The sequence below is a fragment of the Lactuca virosa genome, chromosome 3 (genome assembly GCF_052849685.1).
Source record: "Lactuca virosa cultivar CGN04683 chromosome 3, Lactuca_virosa_CGN04683_v6, whole genome shotgun sequence".
In the NCBI taxonomy this organism is placed as follows: Eukaryota; Viridiplantae; Streptophyta; class Magnoliopsida; order Asterales; family Asteraceae; genus Lactuca; species Lactuca virosa.
In genome coordinates this window covers 210,153,322-210,164,232 of record NC_136428.1, presented here as the reverse complement: position 1 = coordinate 210,164,232, position 10,911 = coordinate 210,153,322, and positions in this window count along the sequence as shown.

The window sequence follows — 10,911 nt, the reverse complement described above, 5'->3', positions numbered from 1 at the left end:
CTTCACTGAAACTAACCAATGGTAAATTACCATCCTCCCAACAATCCCATAAGCTTATATCTTCAAGGGGATCAAGATCGTGAAACTCATTTCTAGAAATGATGTTTTGATCTTTGTTAAGTACTGTGGAAACGTTCTGATCGAGCACTTCATGCAATTTTTCCGACAACTCGTAATCATGATGGTTGAGCATGTCACCACTGCAAAAATCCAAAAAACTCAAGATAATCAAATCCAACACGATGAAAGACTCTTTTTGATCACTACAAATCCAAACCATGTTTTGATCAATGTCGACAAAATCACTTTTTTGTGCGTAAGATGGTGTAATGAGTGACGTTTATATATACCTGAAAAGATCTTGATGATCAAAGTACTGAAACCAATCGAGGTCATCTATGGGGTTTTGATGATCTGCAGGTGGATCCATTTGTGAGGGAGAAGTTAAAAGTCACGGTAAGAATGTGATGATTTATATAAGTAAAGTGGGAGAAGTAATTAATAGCAAATTGTTGGGAATGCAACAAAACAAGTTAAGCACTTCTGAAAAATTGATAAATGATTTCGGTAACACTCGCGGAATATAAACTAGTGAAAATTACAAATGAAGTTGAATATATATATAGTCTATGATGTTATGGTTATTGTGTATCTAGCAAATGAAGAGAAAATGAATATATATATATATATATATATATATATATATATATATATATATATATATATATATATATATATATATATATTCTTTGAGCCGTAACCTTCTTCTTTAATTCACACACATATACGTATATGTTGCTGCAAATTATGACTTGTGTGCCTCATGCATTTAATGCATCACATGCCTACTGCATATTCTTGACTTTGAAGCTACGTACCAGCTTCCAATTTCCCCAGTAGCACAGTTTTCATTAGAAAGTACTCCAAGTCTTCACACATGAACCAGTTAGAAAGTACTCCAAGTCTTCACACATGCAAATTATGACTTGTGTGTCGCTATAGGTATGTCGTTGGCTCTTGTTACAAACCTATAGCGACAACAAGTCATCGTAATAGATTAAACCTATGGTGACGACAAGTCGTCGCTATAGGTAACTAATAAAACTTTATTTTTTAACCCCGAAAATATGATTGACAAAATCTATTCGACGAGACCCTCGTGATACCTCTTGACGAAATTGAAATCAACGAGAGTCTCCACTTCGTGGAAGAACCGGTAGAAATCATGGATCGAGAGATCAAAAGAACAAAGCAAAGTCGTATTCCTATTGTGAAGGTCCGCTGGAACGCTAAACGAGGACCCGAATTCACCTGGGAACGCGAGGATCAGATGAAACAAAAGTATCCACATCTCTTCCCAAACTCTTGAAATCCCAGTCAAAATGAAAATTTCAGGACGAAATTCCTTCTAACGGGGGGATGATGTGACAACCGTCAAATTTCGGTCAAGTCAAAGTCAACAAGTCAAACCGGTCAACTCCAATAACCCTTGTATGTTAGGGTTTACGTTATGTAATCACTATACAATTCGCTATTTTAATGAGAAATCATCATTTGGAAAGTTCATGTGTTTGATTTTCCTTAGCCTTAACAGTGCTAAACAACGAACCAAAGCGATAAAACACTATTGCACAATCATCGGGATTGTGTAGGACACTAAATCATGGCTTAAAGGGGGTTTATGGACCTTGCGTTGCGAAGCCGGACACTCAAAAAGATCACAAACGAAACCTCTCTCAATCTCTTTCACTCAATCTCTCTCTATTAAAATCTCTCCCAAATCTCTCCCGAATCTCTCTCAAAAGTTACTTTAACTTTTTGTAATCATTTGGGTCATCTCGACCCTTAACCGGGTCAAAAACCACTTGAAACGAGGTAAAAACGGGTAAAATAACCTTAAGGAACCAAAACCCTCCTATTAGAAGCGAAAACTCTAATGAGAAGCCTCTCAAGACCGAAGCCTCTCATGACCGAAGCCTCTCATGAGAAGCCTCTCAGGACCGAAGCCTCTCATGAGAAGCCTCTCAGGACCGAAGCCTCTCATTAGAAGCCTCTCAGGACAGAAACCTCGCATGAGAAGCCTCTCAGACAGCCCATGCGAGAGGTCTCGCAGACGGCCCCTTTTTACCGGTTTTTCGACTACGACTTCGTTTTAACTCCGTTTTTCATTATTTTAACGTGGGATTTTCACCCAAAACTTTATTTTATAAACTAAGGCCCCAAAATATATAAATCTCTAGGGTTTTTATAAAAATATATTAAAAGAATTAGTGGTTGAACTAATTATTGAGGGAATATTTGATTTTCCTTAATTTATGGCAAAAGCAAACCACCACCACCTCACTCTATGATTAGCCACTCTTTCCCACTACTCCTTGTCACCTTAGTGGACCTTTACACCCAATCTCCAGCTCTTCCCACGTTCTAAGAGCTGGAGGATTGATCCTCTCTCCTCATTCTCCATAAAGTTCTTTCATTCTACACTTAGCAACCAAAGGACACTCTCCAAAATTCTCTCATCTTTTCTCTCAACTTCAAGAACTTCAAGGCTTTCTTCAGGGATTTCTTTCTTCAATTAGTAAGTATCTTCATCATTTACATAATTATTAAACTCCATTCTACTCAAATCATTGATATCTTACACAAATTCCATCTTATTCGGTGTTAGATTCTCGAATCATCAATACATCTTCTTAGTGTTCTTGGGTTGAACACTTCCTCTCTCTCACTTTCATCTACTGAAACCACATAAGGTGAGTTCATACCCCTACATTTACATGTTTTTCTTAAGTTTTAAGGGGGGAATACAAGTAAAATCATCAAGAACACAATTAAACTTTTTCTATCAGATTACATCAGAAAAGATGTACTTCGATCACGGACTGTTTTGGTCAACTTAAATATTTTAGTTTTCAAAACAGTTCCAGGTGCAAGTAGTTCAAACTCTTAGCTTTAAAATGGCTACTTGCACATCTCCATATGATTTTTCTACAATTTATGGTGATTTTTACAAAACTGCCAATCATTTCAGAGGCAAATCCGGACCAGTCTGTGATTATGAACATTTTCACCTCTGTTAGAGATTACTAAAAATCATGATAAAATTTACGAACAAACTAGACTCATATTCCAAACTCTCAGAATTTGCGGATTTGGATTTAGAGCTTTGATGATTTTTCTATAAATTTTCTAAGAACAGTAACAGAAACTGTATACAACAAAAAGTTGCTGTCAATTTCATTTCACCTTGTAACATGTTGAGCAAGGTGTATATCTTTACGTGATTATATGTTATTGCAATATATGACATTTTATCTTAATATTTAGACACACATCAGTTTACAAATGGATTTGGACATATAAAATATAAAGAATAACAAGTGATTATAATCAAAGTACAACCGATACATTCAAACATTTAATAAACTATTTTGAATATAGTTTGCATACATTACTACGTACTACCCTTGGTTGATAAACTATAATAGGTATAGTTTATGATACATTACATAATACATACATTTAAAAAGGGTACATTTATACAAAGGATATTTTCATTAAGCAAGGTACGGCCATACGGTACCAAGTTTTCATAACACGAAATTTCGTTAATGACTTTATGAAACATTACATAACACATACATTTAAAAAGGGTACATTTATACAAAGGATATTTTCATTAAGCAAGGTACGGCCATACGGTACCAAGTTTTCATTACACTACACGTAAATTCGTTAATGACTTCTGTGAGACATTCGATTCAATTTATAATAACTCACATGTGGTATTAACAAACATAGAATTTACGGGGATTTCACTAAAATCAAACGAATTTATGTCGATTTAAACTTGCATTGTTTTACTATAAGGAACGAACACTACTTGTACATTTCGGTCTTTGGGTTTTAAGACTACATTTACACATTAAGGAAAATATTGGATTTTCTGGAACGAACACTACTTTTACAAGAAAAGGCTTTAATAAACTCACATAAAGTATTAATGAATATTGGAATTTACGGGAACTTCATTAAAATTAAACGAGTTTATGTCGATTTAAACTTACATTATTTATTATAAGTAAGAAAAGTTACTTATACATTTCAGTCTTTGGATTTAAGACTACATATACATTTTAAGGAAAATATTGGATTTTTCTAAAACAAATACTACTTTTACAAACGAAAGGCTTTTAATAATACCAAACAAAAGCTTATGAACTCACCAACCTTTGTGTTGACACTCTTTCAAAACAACTTGTATTCTCAGGAAATCATTAAACAGGTAACCAAGTGCTTTTGAGGATGGGGCGCTAAGGCGTCTACTATTTCATATTTTGTCAACATATTGTAATTGATTCGTAAACATGTAATTCATACAATGATGTAACTTTTTCAATTATATATATGTTGGTTGTGTTTGCTTCAATTACCATTACAATTGTTGTTATGATACTATACATGAAGTCCTCCACCCCTGGACGTTTCCGTCATCCTTGGTTTGGGGGTGTGACAGTATAACCCTTTGACAAAAGAGGAAATGGACAGAGAGGCACATCTCAAATATGGCAAACCTGCTGTATTGGTGTCTGGATGTGGTCCTCAGGTTGAAAATACTAATGTTTCTACTTCTTATGCAGATCAACCATTAAGTTAACTCAAGAAAGAAGCTGACGAAAATGTGTCTGATAATAAGATTGTTTCTGAACCTGATGTTTTTGTTTCTAATGATGTTGCTTTTGTTTCTGATTCCAAAACTAGTGTTGTGTCTTGTTATGATTCTGCGTCAAGGTCTGACAACTCAAATTTCTTTGATGTGTTTGATGATTTGTTTGACAATACTGATGTTCCTGTCTCAAGCACATCCACTTCACGCTCACCAAACACACAACCTGACCCTTGCACATGTACTTGTGGGAAAAGTAAGGGTGTCATTAAAGAAAATAAATCAGAGAAAGGAAATATCAGTTTTCGTGATCAAAACCAAATTTGTTTTAACTGTGGTACTGCCGGCCACATTGCTCGCAATTGTTCTAATAGGGCATTTGTACATTTTCCACACCAAGGAGAGAAAATGAGTCTCGAGGAAGGTCTGTAACGAGAAAATCCTTGAGATCTCGTCTTCGTGACGATGATTGGAAAGTTAGTAATAAAAGGAAAATGGCTGATCTTAAAATGAACAAACAGGTTTTCACTAAACCAGTCATAGGTTCCTTGTCGATATCGAATACGGCTAAGCCAAAGTCAATTTCGTCAAAGGGTGCATCTAGATCTTCGTCTAATCCTAGTCAAAAATCTAAATGCACAAAGAAAAAGAAAAATATTTCTAAATCACCTGTGAATCTTTTAAAACCTAATTACCAGTGGGTGCCCAAATCTCAACTTGTCCAATCAACATCATCTCCTGAGTGTATTTCTGATAATAAAGAAAAATCAAAAGGTCAAAAAGGAAAATCTGTGGATGTTAAAGGTAAACCCAGGGTTGTAATGACCTGGGTTCCCAAATCTAATTAATCCCGTTCATCGTGCAGGAACAACTGCAGAGGAATGTCGTCAGACCGTGGTATGTCGACAGCGGTTGTTCCAGGCACATAACAAGAGACATCTCCCAATTACATGACATTCAAACATTTAATGGGGGTTATGTTTCGTTTGAGGGAGGGGATGGCGGAAAGATCACTCAAAGGGGAACAGTTTCAAATTGAGTGCTAAGTTTCGAGAACGTCAACTACGCGCCCGAGTTGAAGCACAGTTTGTTGAGTGTTTCTCAGATATGTGACAAGGGATACTCAACACATTTCACCGATAAAGAATGTCTAATTTTAAAGCCAGGTATTGTTATCCCGAATGAATGGATTCTTGTAAAGTCAAAACGGGACGGCAATGCATATATCATTGACATGAATAAGAATCTTCCTAAACAAGTCACTTGCCTCTTCTCAAAAGTTTTCGAGCACAATGCTATGTTGTGGCACCGTCAGCTCAGACATGCTAATGGAAAGGACTTGAATCGACTTGCAAAGAATGATCTAGTGTGCAGACTTCCCTTCAAAGACTTCATCACATTTGAAAAATGTGTGGCTTGTGCTAAAGGAAAACATCACAGAAAACCACATTTGCCAAAACAGGTTAATTCAATCAACCAGGTGCTCCAATTGTTACATATGGACTTATTTGGTCCGGTCAATGTCCTTAGCATCAACAGAAATTCATATTGTCTGGTTGTGATTGATGATTTCTCGCGATTTACATGGGTCCTCTTCCTGTCCAACAAAGCTGGAGTCGCTGACTTGATTAAGAAGGTTATTGTGATGATAGAAAACCAGACCAACCACCAGGTGAAGGCGCTCAGAACTGATAACGGGACGGAATTCAAGAATGCTGTCCTTGATCATTTTTGTGCGGAAAAAGGGATCGTGCGTCAATATAGTGCTGCTCACACACCACAATAGAATGGTGTTGCTGAGCGGAGAAATCGAACGTTAAAAGACGCTGCAAGGAAGATGTTATGTGACTCCAAACTTTCGGTTTTCTTTTGGGCATAGGCGATCAACACGGTGTGCTATGTCCAAAATCTTGTCCTGATCAACAAAGCTCAGATGAAGACCCCATATGAAATTCTCTATGGTCACAAGCCATCTGTTAGTCACTTCTGTATCTTTGGTTGTCCTTGCACCCTCCTTCATCTGGAATCCAACCCAAAATTCAATGCCAAAGCTGATGATTGTTACTTTGTGGGGTGTGTTGCTCTCACGGCGTACAGGGTCTACAATAAGAAGGCAAAGAAAATCATAGAATCCTTCGACGTGCACTGGTTGGAGGAGAACGAGACGGATGCTAGAGTCAGTCCAGATTGGTTATTTGACTACACATCTCTTTTCAAATCATTCAATGGGTTTTCAAATGGATTATCTGGTTCCAATTCTGGTCCGAAGACTGTGATTGAAGATGAAGACGAAGAAATTGTTTATAGACTGTCGGTGGTGTCCTCTACGACTCCTCCAGTGGATGAACCTGTTCCAAGTGATTCGTCAGAGTCTCCATGTCAACAAAATATTCCAGATGCTGATGTTACTCCTCTTACTCTTGATGAAAGAGAGTTCATGTCCAAAGATGCTTCCGCTGTTACTCCAACATTTATGGAACTGCTCTTTCCTGAACCAATCACTAACGAGTTTGTGGCAAGCCCCTCTCACGATGCAAGACCGTCTGAGGTGGATCATTCAGTAGATGATGGATTTGTAAATATTCACAACCTTCCCGTAACGCTCAATGACATCAGCCATGAGATACCTTCGAGAATTCAACGCGATCACCCGATCGAAAATGTCATTGGTCAGCTGGGCGACGGTGTTCAAACGCGGAGTCAGAGTGGAGATGTAAATACATGTCTCTATTTTTGCTTCATATCTCAAATAGAGCCAAAGAATGTTCAAATGGCTTTGAATGAGCCGAGCTGGGTGGATGCTATACATGAGGAATTGAATCAATTTGAAAAGCTTCGGGTCTGGAAGCTGGTTGAATTACCTAAGGGCAAGAAGTCACTCGACACGCGCTGGGTCTATCGAAACAAGCAAGATGATTCAAGGGTCATTGTGCGAAATAAGGCTCGATTGGTTGTACGTGGATTTCGCCAAATTGAGGGTCTTGACTACACCGAAGTTGATGCTCTGGTAGCTCGCTTGGAGGTCATTCGCATCTTCCATGCGTACGCCTCCTACATGAATTTTATGGTTTACCAGATGGATGTCAAGACTGCCTTCTTGTACGACACTGTGAAGGAATAAATTAACGTTGATCAACCTCCTGGGTTTGTCAACTCGAAGTTTCCTAATCACGTGTACAAGTTGGACAAGGCTTTATACGGGTTACATCAAGCTCCAAGGGCATGGTATGTAACTCTTACGAAGCACTTGCTCGAACATGGCTATTCACGGGGAACAATCGATCAAACCTTGTTCATCAAGCATGTTGGTACCGATCAGATTCTCGTTCAAATCTACGTCGATGATATCATTTTCGGGTCAACGAGTTCCAAGTTGTGCAAAGAGTTCGAAAGCGTTATGAAGAAGAGGTTCGAGATGAGTTCTTTGGGAGAAATGACCATGTTTCTGGGGCTTCAGGTCAAACAAGACTCAACCGGAATCCTGATAAATCAAGCCAAGTATGTTGAAGATATGCTAGAGACGTTTGGGTTTCAAGACGTAAAACCTGCACTGACGCCAATGGCCGAGAGACCTCTGTTGACTCCAGATATTGAAGGCGAATCCGTAGATCAAACTGACTACCGATCGATGACCGGATCGCTCATGTTTGCGGTTTGTCAATGCGCACGATACCAGGCTAATCCTAAACTTTCACATATTATTGTTGTCAAAATAATTTTTTGGTATCTCAAAAGAAACCCAAAATTGGGTCTTTGGTATCCGAAAAATTATGAATTTGATTTATATGCTTTTGCTGACAGTAATTACGGAGCCTGTGAGCTTGACATGAAATCAACGTCTGGAGGATGTCAATTTCTTGGTGATCGGCTGGTGTCATGTCAGTGCAAGAAACAACATACAGTCTCAACCTCAACAGCAGAGGAAAAATACGTAGCTGCTTCTGCCTGTTGTTCTCAAGTTATCTGGATACAACATCAGCTTATGGATTATGGTTTAAATTTTCTAGAAACCCCTACTTTTTGCGATAATGAGGCTGCAATTCAAATTGCTAAAAATTCTGTCCAACACTCGAAAACCAAGCACATTGATATCAAAGTGCATTTTATTAGAGATTGTTATGAGCGTTCGCTCATTCCGTTGGAACAGGTTCCCACTGCTAATAATGTGGCGGATCTGTTCACAAAACCGTTTAACAAAGCTCGATTCGATGTGCTTGTGGGATTTTTGAAAATGATACTCTTTGAGGACTAACTTTTTTTTAGGATAGTTAAATTTGCGCATTTAGTTTTCATTCTCACCCATGCACAAATTTAGGGGGAGAAATAAACAAAAACAAAACAAAAATTAGAAAATTTTCAAAAATCCCCAAAACATTAGAAAATCAGAAAAAAAAATATGTTGCTAATGATATGTGCTTGCAGGTTGGAAGCTCGAGTTATCAATAATGAGCCAAGCTAACAGGGGGATTCACTGCAAATACCTCCAGATATGTCTCCAGAAATGATAACTCGAGGTTCCAACCAACAACAATCCTAATGAACCTAAAAAAAGGATAACAGCCCAGCAGAAATTACTTGTTTTTCGAACCCCGTTATAGGTTCTATCCATATATGTTCTGATCGACAACTCATACTTGATCCAGTTGATTTTTTTGGAATTGAGAGAATACCCAAAATGAATTTGACTTTAATCCTTTTTTTTCCGAAGTAACTCGCATCAACTAGCACTAGTTTGATGTGATCCTTTAGGAGTAATTCATTAAATTCGTTAGATCTAAACTAATAACATACCCTTCGTACGATCTCACTAAAGATAGCCAAATAGATATAGATAGACCAACTTTACAGTTCAGCTATCCGTCAATTCGGGTCTATTTGAAAATAGCTAGAATCCATTGATCCCTATAGCATTTTCTGGAGACATAAGAGTTTTTCGGCGGAAGCCGCTTATACCATATTTTGCTAAATAGATATCTGTGTTATGATACAAGCGTCAGTTTTGAAAAAAAAAATAGATGAGATTTTGTGCCATCGGCTTTAAACAATCTTGTTTTTTTTAACATGAAGAAATAAAGAAGCCATTGCGATTGCCGGAAATACTAGGCCTACTAAAGGCACCAAAACAGAGGGAAAGTTAAGAGTTGTCATAGAATGGCTACCTCGATTTACTATTTGTACCTGTTATTGTTATTATTATTTATATTTTATATTTATAATATAAAGATATCTTATTATATATAAAGATATCTTATTATAATTTGATAATTCTAAATTGGAATTATTATTATTACTTAATAGCTATTAAGTATAAATATAAGTATCTATCTAAGTGAGTATATAATGTAGTTTTTGATCTTTCTACATGAAAGATTTGAAAGGATATGGATGAGATATTATTTTCTTCACTTTTTGCTCTTGTCTTCGAATTTCATTTACTAAGCAAAAAGTTTCTTAAAAATTAATTAGATTCTATTTATATTTATAATTATATTGAATATATTGAAGGGTTTGTTAGAATCCCATCCATCATGGATTCTTAGTCAAAATAGGATTATCGTAAGATATAAAAAAAGAAAAAATTCTAGATTTTATAGATTTTCGTCTATTTCTGTATTTTTTTCTAAATTCATAGGTTCGATTATGGAATTTATGTATCAGTTAGCCATAGACCTCCAGTTACTGGGTCTAATCCTCCACGAAAAGTCAGAAAGTCCGCATATTTTGACCCATTCAAGGTGAAAAATGGGGTTGCTCCCTCGACAAAACTGGGATAAAGTTGAGCCAAAAGATCCCGATTCAAGATAAATTCATGAGGAAGTGGTATTTCTTTCGGATCTACTCCAACGTTTAGAAATTGGTTAATCGGTAAAGATACATGTACTTGATGCCCCGCCCAAGAGAGAGACCCAAGTCCTAGTAGCCCCGCTAAATGGTGATTCAACATAGATTCTACATCTTGAAACCAAGCCAGTTTTGGAGCAGCTTTATGATAATGAAACCAACCAGCAAAAAGCATTAACGCCGCAAAGACCAATCCACTAATTACGGTATAGTAGAGTTGTAATTCGCTAGTTATTCCAGATGCTCGCCAAATCTGAAAAAAACCAGAGGTTATTTGTATTCTTCGGAAGCCCCCGCCCACATCACCATTCAATATTTCTTAGCCCACTATCGGCCAAACCACTTGGGCACTAGGCCTAATGTGAGTCGGATCGCTTAGCCATGCTTCATAATTGGAAAAACGA